This window comes from Melozone crissalis, unplaced genomic scaffold (genome assembly GCF_028551555.1).
Source record: "Melozone crissalis strain CALT ecotype California unplaced genomic scaffold, PUWL_Pcris_2 ptg000236l_1, whole genome shotgun sequence".
NCBI classification, from domain to species: Eukaryota; Metazoa; Chordata; class Aves; order Passeriformes; family Passerellidae; genus Melozone; species Melozone crissalis.
In genome coordinates this window covers 237,930-250,704 of record NW_026535997.1, presented here as the reverse complement: position 1 = coordinate 250,704, position 12,775 = coordinate 237,930, and the positions used below count along the sequence as shown (strand labels likewise).

The window sequence follows — 12,775 nt, the reverse complement described above, 5'->3', positions numbered from 1 at the left end:
GTGATGCCTCAAAGCTTCCCTGCTGCTCCTGTCAGGGAGGGAATGAAACAAAAAGGAATGGAAGATCCAGGGTGATGTTTTCCCATCCTGGTGTTTGATCCATGTAAAATATCTGATATTTGTGTCATGACGGAAGTTCTCTCAATGGGCTCTGGCAGCTGAGAGACAAAAATTCTGCATTTCCATCTCCTGGCCACAACAGCCAACCCTGCCAAGGGGGGAGCTGGGCTGAATTAAAGGCTTTAATTCAGATTTCAAAGCTTTTTTAAGACTTTCAAGCCTCTGCTCTGGAAAAAAGAAGTGAAGAAGGAGCTCATTAGGACTGAAAATCTTCCTGTGCCCTGTGTTCTCAGGGAAGTGATGCTCTGCTCTGGTATTTGCAGCAATTTGAATAACAAGTGCTGAACTCTTGAGAAGCAGCTCTGGAATATTGAGAAATAATTGGAGTAATTGGCCCTGCCTTGCCTGAGCAGCAGGAATTGCACAGTCCTGGCCATTGTCTTTGGGATTGAAGGAAGGAATCAATTGTTTTCAACAGCTTTTATAGAATAAAAAGCTGGACATTTTTGTATTCTTAAATAATTTTGCTCCTGTCAAAATGTAGGTTTAATTCAGGCCTCCTGTTCCTTTCAAAGCACAAGCCTTGAAATTTACATTTTTTTAAGTGTGGAAGGGAAACATTCATTAAATAATACACTTCTAATCAACTTTTATATGTGATAACCTTCTGCCTTCTCCTCCTGATCACTCTGGTGAGTTCTTTGACTCACCCTTCAGTCTGGACCTTTTAATTACCCTTTTTAAGCAAGGAGAAAAGCTCAGAGATCTAAAATCCTGAAAAATAAATTAATGGGAATGAAGGAGACAGAGAAAAGGGTGGAAATTCTGACAGGAGACCAAGCACAGCTTTGGGGCAGAAAGGAAAAATAATTGCTTTGGAGCCAGCTGAGATCAAGTGACTTTGATCTGTCACCCTTGAGAGCAGCAGGGGAGATTTGGGGATGGGATTGGCACATTTTGAGGTGGTACAAGGGCATGGGGTCATGCACATTGGCATTGGGACTGGAACATTTTGGGGTGGCAGAGGGGCATGGTGACATTGGGGCTGGCACATTTTGGCATGGCACAAGGACACAGTGGCATTGGGATTGGCACATTTTGGGATGGCACAGTGACATGGTGACATTGGGGTTGGCACATTTTGGGGTGGCACTGTGACATTGAGATTGTCATATTTTGGGGTGGCACAGGGGCATGGTGACATTGGGGCTGGCACATTTTGGGGTGGCACAGGGACACGGTGACATTGGGATTGGCACATTTTGGGGTGGCACAGGGACATTGGGATTGGCACATTTTGGGGTGGCACAGTGACACTGGAGCTGGCACATTTTGGGGTGGCACAGTGACATGGTGACATTGGGGCTGGCACATTTTGGGGTGGCTCAGGGACATTGGGATTGGCACATTTTGGGGTGGCACAGTGACACTGGAGCTGGCACATTTTGGGGTGGCACAGTGACATGGTGACATTGGGGCTGGCACATTTTGGGGTGGCACAGGGACATTGGGATTGGCACATTTTGGGGTGGCACAGTGACACTGGAGCTGGCACATTTTGGGGTGGCACAGTGACATGGTGACATTGGGGCTGGCACATTTTGGGGTGGCTCAGGGACATTGGGATTGGCACATTTTGGGGTGGCACAGGGGCACGGTGACATTGGGATTGGCACATTTTGGGCTGGCACATTTTGGGGTGGCACGGTGACATTGGGGCTGGCACATTTTGGGGTGGCACAAGGACACGGTGACATTGGGGCTGGCACAGGGGCACGGTGACATTGGGGCTGGCCCTGGGTGACTCCTTAGAGGACAAACCTGACAGTTTATGTGATTTTTGTCCCTCTGGTCTCTCAGACCTTGTGTCTTTTTCCCAGAAAATGCCAAGAAGTTCCTGCAGCTCCTGCTGGTGGCACTGGGGACCACGGGGTGGATTTAATGCCCTGCTCTGGTGACATCCCTGGTGGCAGCAAAGCCATGACTCAAATAGCAGGGCTGGGAGGGATTTTTCTGCCACCTGAAATGCCAAGTGACCTTGAAGTTCCCTCTGCTTTTATATCCAATCATTATTTTACACCCTGAGCAGGGCCCAAGGTCAGCCCTGCTGGCTCCCAGGGGGGCCCTGTCTGCACTTGGAGCTGAAACTGCAATTTCTGAGCAGTAAATGTTGGTTTTCCATCTGGCTCTGGTGATTTTTAACTCGTGGTGGGGACAGAAATGCAGGGACGGGGTTTCAAAAGTGGGGACATCTCATGGGGCTACAGCTCTGTGACATTTTTCACCCCAATTTTAAAGAGGTGGCACTCAGGGATTTGGTTTAGAGGTGGATGAGCCTGAAGGTCTTTTCCAGCCTGGATAATTGTGTGGATTTGTGTCCTTTTTGTGTCCCCAGCACCCTGTGGGGGCCACCTGACGTCACCCAGTGGCACCATCCTGTCCCCAGGCTGGCCTGGCTTCTACAAGGACTCGCTGAGCTGTGCCTGGGTCATCGAGGCCCAGCCTGGCTACCCCATCAAGATCACCTTTGACAGGTGCTCACCACCTTGGGCAGCCCCAAATTCCCTGGTTCTTAACCCAAATTCCCTGCTCTGCCCCCAAATTCTCTGGTTCTGCCCTCAAATTCCCTGCTCTGCCCCCACATTCTCTGGTTCTGCCCTCAAATTCCCTGCTCTGCCCCCAGATTCCCTGGTTCTGCCCCAAATTCTCCAAATTCCCTGGCTCTGCTCCCAGATTCCCTGGTTCTGCCCCCAAATTCCCTGCTCTGACCCCGAATTCCCTGCATTTTTGTGTGAGGTGCCCCCAGTGAGACACTCAGGCAGAAGAAAGGACCCAGCCCTGTCCCCATGGTGGTTCCAGGAGGGAATGAGCAGAAGGGAGCAGTGCTGGGGTTTCATTTTCCTCCTGTCCCTCCCAGGTTCAAGACAGAGGTGAATTACGACACCCTGGAGGTGAGGGATGGCCGCTCCTACTCCTCTCCCCTGATTGGGGTCTATGATGGCACCCAGGTGCCCCAGTTCCTGATCAGCACCAGCAACCACCTCTACCTCCTGTTCACCACGGACAAGAGCCACTCTGACATCGGCTTCCAGATCAGATATGAAAGTAAGGACCCCTTGTTCATGGGATTCCCTGCAATTCCCAGCAATTCCCTGCAATTCCCAATCTTCAGCAGCACCACGGCCTCCTCAGGGCACCCTGGGTTTTGTTTCCCCTGTGCCAGGCAGCTCACAGGTGTTGCCAGTGGAGGAGCAGTTTCTGCTTTTCCTGGCATCCCTGACTGGTTTGGCCTCTCCTCCCTTGGGGAAATTCCCTCTCTCCATCCCCTCATTTCAGGGATTTCCCTCTCTCCATCCCCTTACTTTGAGGATTTCCCTCTCTCCATTTCTTCCTCTCACTTTGAGGATTTCCTTCTCTTTATTTTCTCACTTTGGTGGTTTTCCTCTCTCCATTTCCTTCCCTCCCTTAGGGCAATTCTCTCTCTCCATCCTCTCACTTTTGGGATTTCCCTCTTCCCCATTTCCTCCTCTCACTTGAAGGATTTCCCTCTCTTTATCCTCTCACTTTTGGAATTTTTCTCTTTCCATTTCCTCCCCTCCTTTGAGGCAATTCCCTCTCTCCATCACCTCATTTCAAGGATTTCCCTCTCTCCATCCCCTCAGTTCAGAGATTTTCCTCTCTCCATTTCCTCATCTCACTTTGAGGATTTTCCTCTCTCCATCCCCTCATTTCAGGGATTTCCCTCTCTCCATCCTCTTACTTTGAGGATTTCCCTCTCTCCCTTTCCTTCTCTCACTTTGAAGATTTCCCCCTCTCCATCCCCTCATTTCAGTGATTTTCCTCTCTCCCTTTCCTCCTCTCACTTTGAGGATTTCCCTCTCTCCATCCTCTCATTTCAGGGATTTCCCTCTCTCCCCTCCCTTGAGGAATTCCCTCTCTCCCTTCCACCCTCTGACCTTGGGGACAACCACCAACATTTGGCTCAGTCCCCTGGGTGGGCTGAGCTTCCCCTGAGCCCCTCAGTGCCCACCTGAGTGCTGTGCCCTGTTTTCTGTGCCCAGCTGTGAAGCTGCAGTCTGACCACTGCCTGGACCCTGGCATCCCAGTGAACGGGCAGCGCCACGGCAACGATTTCTACGTGGGAGCCCTGGTGACATTCAGCTGTGACCCTGGCTACACCCTGAGTGACACTGAGGCCCTGGAGTGTGAGCCCAACTTCCAGTGGAGCCGGCCCCTGCCCAGCTGTGAGGGTGAGGAAACTGCTTCAGGATGTTCTTGGGGTTGGGAGGCAGAGCTGAGCTCACAGGGTGGGAACATCCAGAGGTGGAGCCCACAGTGGTTCCAGCTGCTGGAAACCTTCCCATGCAGACCACTGCCAAAGCAGCAGCTGGAGAGCTCCCTGTGGCATTAAATCCATGGGTTTTGTTGGATTTTGGTGGGTCTGTCCATGGATTTTGTTGGATTTTCCTCTTTTGGTTGGATCCCACAGGGATGGTGGTTCCAGCTGCTGGAAACCCTGGAAACCCTTCCCCTGCAGACCAACTGCCAAAGCAGCAGCTGGACAGCTCCCAGTGGTGCTTAATCCATGGGGTTTGGTGGCTCTGTCCATGTATTTTGTTGGATTTTGACCCACAAAACCCAATTTGGGTTGATTGGATTTGGGTTCATCAGTCTCTTTTGGATTTTCCTCTTTTTGTTGGGTCCCACAGGGATGGTGTTTCCACCTGCAGACCCATTGCCAAAGCAGCAGCTGGAGAGCTCCCAGTGGTGTTTAATCCATGGATTTTGTTGGATTTTGATGGGTCTGTCCATGGATTTTGTTGGATTTTGTCATTTGGGTTGATTGGATTTGGGTCGATCATTCTCGTTTGTTGGATTTTCCTGGGTTGGGTTTTGCTTTTACTTTTTCCTCCTAGCTTGTGAAAGAGTCTGGATTATTGAACTCTTTCTCTCCTGTTTTTTTGTGTTTTTAGCTCTCTGTGGGGGCTACATCCGTGGCTCCAGTGGCACCATCCTCTCCCCAGGCTTCCCTGATTTTTATCCCAACAACTTGAACTGCACATGGACCATAGAAACATCCCATGGCAAAGGTGAGGAGAGGACTGAGGCAGTGGGAGAGAAACTTTTCCCTGTGAGATCCACGAGTTCCTCTCAGAAATGATGATTCCATTGTCCCTGGACAAAATCCAGAGGGTTTTGACGTCACTTCTTTAACCTTTTAAAGGGAAAATTCTTATCAAGCAGAGCTTTGTGTTATCTCCTGTTCCAGACCTTTGTGGCCTGATCCTAAAAGTCAGGATGTGGATGCAGAGATCCTGACACCATTCCCTGTCCCAGAGAGGGATCTTCCCCTCCTGAGGGATTTCTGGAGGTGCTCAGCTCCTCCTCTCACAGTTTTTTTGGTAATATCTCCCACATGGCCACCACACGAGTCCTGGAATTGCCCCAACTGCTCCAACAATTATTTTCTTGTGACACTTTATGGACTCCCAGGCTGTGCAAGTGGAGTTTAAAAGCAGTTTAATTTTAAAGGTATTTAAATGCCTAAAGAGAGACCATTATTTTTAATCTCATTGCTTCAAAGTGATTTCTTTTCTCCTTTTATTTGTTTTGCTGTTTCTTCTGCAGAGAATGGGGAGAGAAAAAAAAAAAGCCCAACCTCGTGTTTGCAGAGATGTTTTGTGCCACAGTAAATTGCAGACCAGAGCAAAGGTTTAATTGGTCACAAATCCTTAAAAATGAGTTTATAATTAGCCCTTTTTGCTACAGTTCCTCGACCCTTCAGTGCTGGAGGAGCCTTGTGCCCTCTGCTTGGAGTTTTTACTTTAAAAAACTTGGAATTTGGGCATGTTCTCCAGGATAACTGAATTGTTCTTGTGCTGATTCTAGAGGGGTGATGTTATTTGTGTTCCTTAAGCTGGGTTTGCTAAAACTGAGGGTTTAAATTTGCTGTCAGAGGAGAATAAAGTCATTTTGCATTCCCCACATCCCAGTTTTCGGGTCAGATCTATTTCTGTTTTGTGCTTCTGGTAGAAATAGCAAACAATTTGGAAACTCTTGGAAGTTTCCTGCTTTTGTGGAGTTTTGCGGACTAAAAAATGTTCTCCACAGAATGGATATAAAGAATGAATTATCAAGGTCAGTCCTAAGCTTTGGATATAAAAATCCTTTTGGGACAATAAAGGGCAGTGAGGGATAAATTGTGGGATGATCCCACAATTCCTTCATTCCTAATCCCATGGGAAAGGTTCCTTGTTGGTTTCCAGCCTCTCTGACCTTCACTTCTTGGAAGGGAAGAGCTGCATGTGAGCAGCAAAGCTCCAGGAAAAACTTGGAGAGGGCCAGGGATAAATAAATGGAATATTCAGCTGGAATTGGATGCTGTGGGGTTGGATATTGGATCTCCAGAGCTTTCCCTGATCTCCAGAAATTAATAGAGAATGGGCAGCAAGGAGGAGAATCTTCCTCTGGGCTTTTTTTGCAGGTTTCCTGCTGTTTCTTTGGGATGCTGTGTTTTGGGAATGGTGGCATGCAGAGCCAGGGAATTCTTGGGAATTATTTGGGTTATTGGTTTAATTATTATTTTATAATTCTAATTATTTGGGAATTGTTGGGTTAAATGAAATAACCTGGTCAAACCAAGCAGGGATCTCTCCCAAATTCCATCCTGGGGTTTCCTGGAGGATTCTGAGCAGGATCAATCCCAATCCCACACGAGCAGAGGCTCGGGAGCCTGCCCTGAGCTGGGAGATCAGCATGGAAAAATCCATCTAAATGCAAAAAGGCTTTTTATTGCTTGGCATCTCCCTGCCTTGTTAAGTCGGTGTGACAATGCTGTGACAGAGTTCCTGAGCTCAGATCCTGCCTGGCTCCTGCTCTCACTGCTGGTTTTTGTTGATTTTTTTCTTTTTTGTATTATTTTATTTCCAAGCTGGAATTATTTTCCAGAGAATGAGTGTTTCTAATGGTGTTTGAATTCCAGCATGAAAAATCACCTCGCTGGAGGCTCCTGCAGGAGCCTGAAGTGCTTCCCATTGTGTGTCGGGAGGTGTGAAGGGGACTTTAAGTAATCCATTACTCCTCTCTGGCTCATTTACAAATGCAGCAAGGTCACAGCCTTCTCCCCAAATGTTTCAAATCGTTCAAATTGAATTTGGGAGGAAGAGGCAAAATAGTTTTGCTGTGTTTGGCTGGCATTTCCGTGGCTGGAGCTGCTGTGGGGTTTATTTTGGGCAAGAAAAGGTGAATAAAAGTAGGGTATAGGGGAAGGTGTCCCCTCCCATGGGACAGCCCTCCCACATTTCCTTATTTGGGCTTTAGCCCCACCCACCTTCCATTATTTGGATTTTAGCCCCTCCCATATTCCCTTATTTGGGGTTAGCCCATCCCACATCCCCTTATTTGGGTTTTAGTCCTGCCCTCATTTCCTTATTTGGGTTTAGCCCCTCCCACATGTCCTTATTTGGGTTTAGCCCCGCCCACATTCCCTTATATGGATTTTAGCCATGCCCACATGTCCTTATTTGGTTTTAGCCCCTCCCACATCCCCTTATTTGGTTTTACTCCTGACCACATTTCCTTATTTGGGTTTAGCCCTGCCCACATTTCCTTATTTGGGTTTGGCCCTGCCCACATTCCCTATTTGGGTTTTAGCCCCACCCACATTTCCATATTTGGGTTTAACCCTGCCCACATGTCCTTATTTGGGTTTAGCCCTGCCCACAGTTCCATATTTGGGTTTAGCCCCACCCACACTCCCTTATTTGGTTTTACTCCCGCCCACATTTCCTTATTTGGGTTTAGCCCTGCCCACATTCCCTTATTTGGGTTTAGCCCTGCCCACATGTCCTTATTTGGGTTTAGCCCTGCCCACATTTCCATATTTGGGTTTAGCCCCACCCACACTCCCTTATTTGGGTTTGGCCCTGCCCACATTCCCTTTTTGGGTTTTAGCCCTGCCCACATGCCCTTTTTGGGTTTAGACCCTCCCACATTTCCTTATTTGGGTTTTGGCCCTGCCCACATTCCTTTATTTGGGTTTTAGCCCTGCCCACTTTCCCTTATTTGGGTTTAGCCCTGCCCACCTTCCCTTATTTGGGTTTAGCCCTGCCCACATTCCCTTATTTGTGTTTTAGCCCTGCCCACATTCCCTATTTGGGTTTTAGCCCCACCCACGTTTCCTTATTTGGGTTTACCCCGCCCAAATTTCCTTATTTCGGTTTAGACCCACCCACATTCCCTTATTTGGGTTTTGCCCCTCCCACATTTCCTTATTTGGATTTAGCCACGCCCACACACAGGAGAATGGAATAAAACCATTTTTAAGGTCATTTCCCACCCAAATTGTTCCATGATTCTCTGATTCAGCCCATCATGGGAAGGTCCTTGCAGCTGCACCTCTGACACACTTCTGGGAAAGCCTCCCTGACCTTCAAGCTGGGATTCAGTCCTGGTTTTCCAGGCAGGAATTCCTTCTGTAGCACTCTCATTTTTGAGCCCTCCCAACTCCAACCTCGCTGCTCTCCGTTTAAAAGTCATTTTTAGAATAAAGGCTCCCCTGGGCTGCTCCCTCAGCTGCTGCTCTGTCCCTGGAGCAAGTTTGTGTCACCCTGACAAGGGCACAGGAATCCAACATTTCCAGAGCCTGGCCCTGCTCCCACACCCCAGATTTAGGGTTTTTATTGATTTCACTTCCACCAGACCCAAATCCACAATTCCAGTGTGATTTTTCCCCCTGCCCTCGGTGGGGAGCTGGGGTTGGGCACTGGGATGACTCCACCTGTGGTTTCCCCTCTCTCTGCAGGCGTGTTCTTCACCTTCCACACGTTCCACCTGGAGAACGGGCACGATTACCTGCTGATCACGGAGAACTCCAGCTTTGCCCAGCCCCTGCAGCAGCTGACGGGCTCGCGGCTGCCGGCGCCGCTCAGCGCGGGGCTCTTCGGCAACTTCTCGGCCCAGATCCGCCTCATCTCTGACTTCTCCATGTCCTACGAGGGCTTCAACATCACCTTCTCAGGTGACAGCAGTAGCCCGAGCCTTCCTTCTGTGCCTCCCTTCCTTCTGTGCCTCCCTTCTTTCTGTCCCTTCCTTCTTTTCCTTATTTTCTTTCCCTCCCTCCTGCCTTCTCCTATTTTCCTCCCTTTCCTTTTCTCCCTTTTCTTTTCCTCTCTTTCCTTTTCTCCCTTTTTTTTGTCCTCCCTTTCCTTTTCTCCCTTTCCTTTTCTCCCTTTTCTTTTCCTCTCTTTCCTTTTCTCCCTTTTTTTTGTCCTCCCTTTCCTTTTCTCCCTTTCCTTTTCTCCCTTCCCCTTCCCTTTTTGCTTCCTTTCCTTTCCTTTTCCCTTTCCTTTCCTTTCCTTTCCTTTCCTTTCCTTTCCTTTCCTTTCCTTTCCTTTCCTTTCCTTTCCTTTCCCCCTTCCCTTCTTTTCTCCCTTTCTGTCCCTTTCCCCTCTTTCCCCTATTTTTTCCTTGCTGTAGTACCAGATGGGAGCCCCCTCCTGCTGCACCCAGCAGGGCTCTGATCCAGATTTTCCTGACTCCAGGACTCAGGAGGAGGCTGAGGGAAACAATTCCTGCCCAGAGAAGTTCCAGCAATCCCTTGCTGAGCTGTGCTTGCTCAACCCTCACGGTGATGGTGCCTTTGTGCCTTTGAGTGGGTGTGCTGATCCAAAATGCAGATTTTTCAAAGGAAATCCAAATTTTTCAAAGGAAATCCTGATTTTTCAGCAGCTGTCTGTCAGGAGGAGCGTGAGGACTTGGAGAGGGACCAAAGGAGGGACGTGTGGCACTGCAGGGCAGCTCATGGCACTGGGGCAGCCTCTGCTTGAAGGGCACGAGGTGTTTGACTGTGTCCTCTGGGCTGGAGTCCTCCAAGTGACTCCCAAGTGCTGCCATTCCAGGGAATGTCAATCTTTGCTGCCTGAGTGCCCCAGAAGCAATTCCCTACCACAACCAGTGAAGGGCAGGAGCTTTATTGCTGTTCTTCCCTCTGTCCCCGTGTCCTTCCCAGTCCTGAGCTGCCACTCCAGCACCCAGGGAAAGAGAGAAATTCCCATTTTTCCTGTGGAGCTTGGTCTGGCACCCTCCCTGACGGGCAGAGCTGTTGCCATAGATGCAGCTGAAACCTGGTTCCCAGTGCCTTTGTTCCTGGCCTCTGAAGTCAGGGATTTGCATGTGGAAACCAGTCAGAAAATTTCCAATTAACTCCCATTTTGATGAGGGGAAAATGGCTTTTTGCCTTTCAAAAGCTCGCCTCTAATTATAACTCTCATTTTCAGTGTATTTCAAGGTTTCTTTCCTATCTTGAAAAGCAAAACCAGGAGTCAGTTCTATTTTTAGCTCCCTTTACATATATATATGTTAACATACAGGCTTTGGACTTGGAGATGTTGCCAAAAACACCTTCAAAAGAGTTTTCCTTCAGGCTGCTTTGGGGTCAGAGATTTGAGTTTGGCTGTTGGCCAGAATCCTACGTGACCTTTCTTGGAGCAGCAGCTTCAGCGTCCTCCTGCCTTCCCTGAGCAGGATCATCCATTTCCAGGATTAGAAAAGGAGAGGCAGCAGAAATCCCACCCGGATCAATCCATCCTCTCTGGGCTGCAGCACAGGGACAGTGACAAATCCCCATCCCTGTCACTGTGACAGGGACTGGGACCTGTTGCCTTCGGAGGTGGTTGGGATGCAGGGGCTGGGAGGGAGTTGTAGGTGGAGGGAGAAATAGAAATCCTCATGGGTTCACTGAAACTGGATCAAAGCTCAGAGATCCCTTGGATCCTTGTGGCATTTAGAGGGAGGACAGAATCCCTGAGCTGTAGGCTGGGGGTGAAATCCAGGTGGATTTTCATGGTTTGGAATCCTCATGGATTCGCTGCAGCTGGATCAAGGCTCAGAGCTCCTTTAGATGCTCATGTCCTCTCCAGGGAGGTCTGAACCCCTGAGTTTTAGGTTGAGGTGAAATCCAGGTGGATATTCATAGTTTAGAATCCTCATGGATTCACTGCAGCTGGATCAAGGCTCAGAGCTCCTTTAGATCCTCATGTCCGCTCCAGGGAGGACAGAACCCAAGTTGTAGGTTGGAGTGAAATCCAGGTGGGTTTTCATGGTTTGGAATCTTCATGGATTCACTGCAGCTGGATCAAAGCTCCCTTGGATCCTTGTGTTCTCTCCAGGGAAGGCAGACCCCTGAGTTTTAGGCTGGGGTGAAATCCACCTGGGTTTACATGACCCAAACAGGATTCCATCCTCATTTTTCCATCCTCCCTGGAAAATGCAGCTGGATCAAAACTCAGAGCTCCCTTGGATTCTTGTGTCCTCTCCAGGGAGTACAGAACCCCTGAGTTTTAGGTTGGGGTGGCATCTGGATGGATTTTCATGGCCCAAACAGGATTCCATCCTCATTTTTCCATCCTCCCTGCAAAATGCAGCTGGATCAAGGCTCAGAGCCTCCCTTGGATCCTCATGTCATTTACAGGAAGAACAGAATCCTTGAGCTGTGGATTGGGGTGAAATCCAGGTGGGTTTTCATGGCCCAAACGGGATTCCATCCTCATGGGTTCACTGCAGCTGGATTAAGGCTCAGAGCTCCCTTGGACCCTCATCTCCTCTCCGTGGAGGACAGAACCCATCTCCCATCCCACAACCCCCGTTTTCCCCCTCCAGAATACGACCTGGAGCCGTGTGACGAGCCCGAGGTGCCGGCCTACAGCATCAGGAAGGGGCTGCAGTTCGGGGTGGGGGACGTGCTGAGCTTCTCGTGCTTCCCCGGGTACCGGCTGGAGGGCGCGGCGCGCATCACCTGCCTGGGCGGGCGACGGCGAGTGTGGAGTGCGCCTCTGCCAAGGTGTGTTGGTAGGTGGTCATGTGCTTTCATTTTGCTTGGCTGGCCCCGCTGTGCTGCACTCCTGAGGTGGGCAGGGATGGACGGGAGCGGCCCTGGGGTGGGTGATGTCCCTGGGGTGGGTGATACCTCCTGGGGATGGATGGGTGACATTCCCCAGGATGGTTGGGAGTACCTCTAGGATGGGTGACATCCTCCAGGGTGGATGGGTTGCGTTCTTGGGATGGGTTGGTGACATGCCCTGGGATGGATGGGAGACATTCCTGGGATGGGTGACATTCCTGGGATGGGGGGGTAATATCCCCTGGGATGGATGGGAACACCCCTGGGATGGGTGGCATCCTCCAAAATGGATGAGAGCACCTCTAGGATGGGTGACATCCCCTGGGATGGATGGGTGACATTCCTGAGATGAGTGACATCTCTGGGATGGATGGGAGCAGCCCTGGGATGGGTGACATCCCCTGGAATGGAGAGGTGACATCCCCTGGGATGGCTGGGAGCACCCCTAGGATGGTTGGGAGCATCCCTGGGATGGATGGGAGCTGGGATGGGTGACATTCCCTGGGATGGAGGAGTGGCATCCCCCAGAGTAGATGGGAGCACCCCTGGGATTGGTGACATATTCCAAGATGGATGGGTGACATCCCCTGGATAAGTGACATCCCCCAGGGTGGATGGCAGCACCTCTGGGATGGGTGACACCCCCCAGGATGGATGGGAGCACCCCTGGGGTGTGTGACATTCCCTGGGATGGATGGGTGACATCCTTTGGGATGGAGAGGTGACATCCCCTGGGATGTATGGGTGACATCCCCCAGAGTGGGACCATCCAGAGCAGGGTTGGGGGATGATGCTCCAGGCCGTGGGAAAAAGGAT

The 12,775-nt window shown here is 50.1% G+C and overlaps 1 pseudogene; it reads left to right on the top strand.

Annotated features, from left to right (window-relative positions):
• The window catches only part of LOC128949461 (CUB and sushi domain-containing protein 2-like), a 139,713-nt pseudogene that overhangs the window by 51,189 nt on the left and 75,749 nt on the right, over positions 1 to 12,775 (top strand).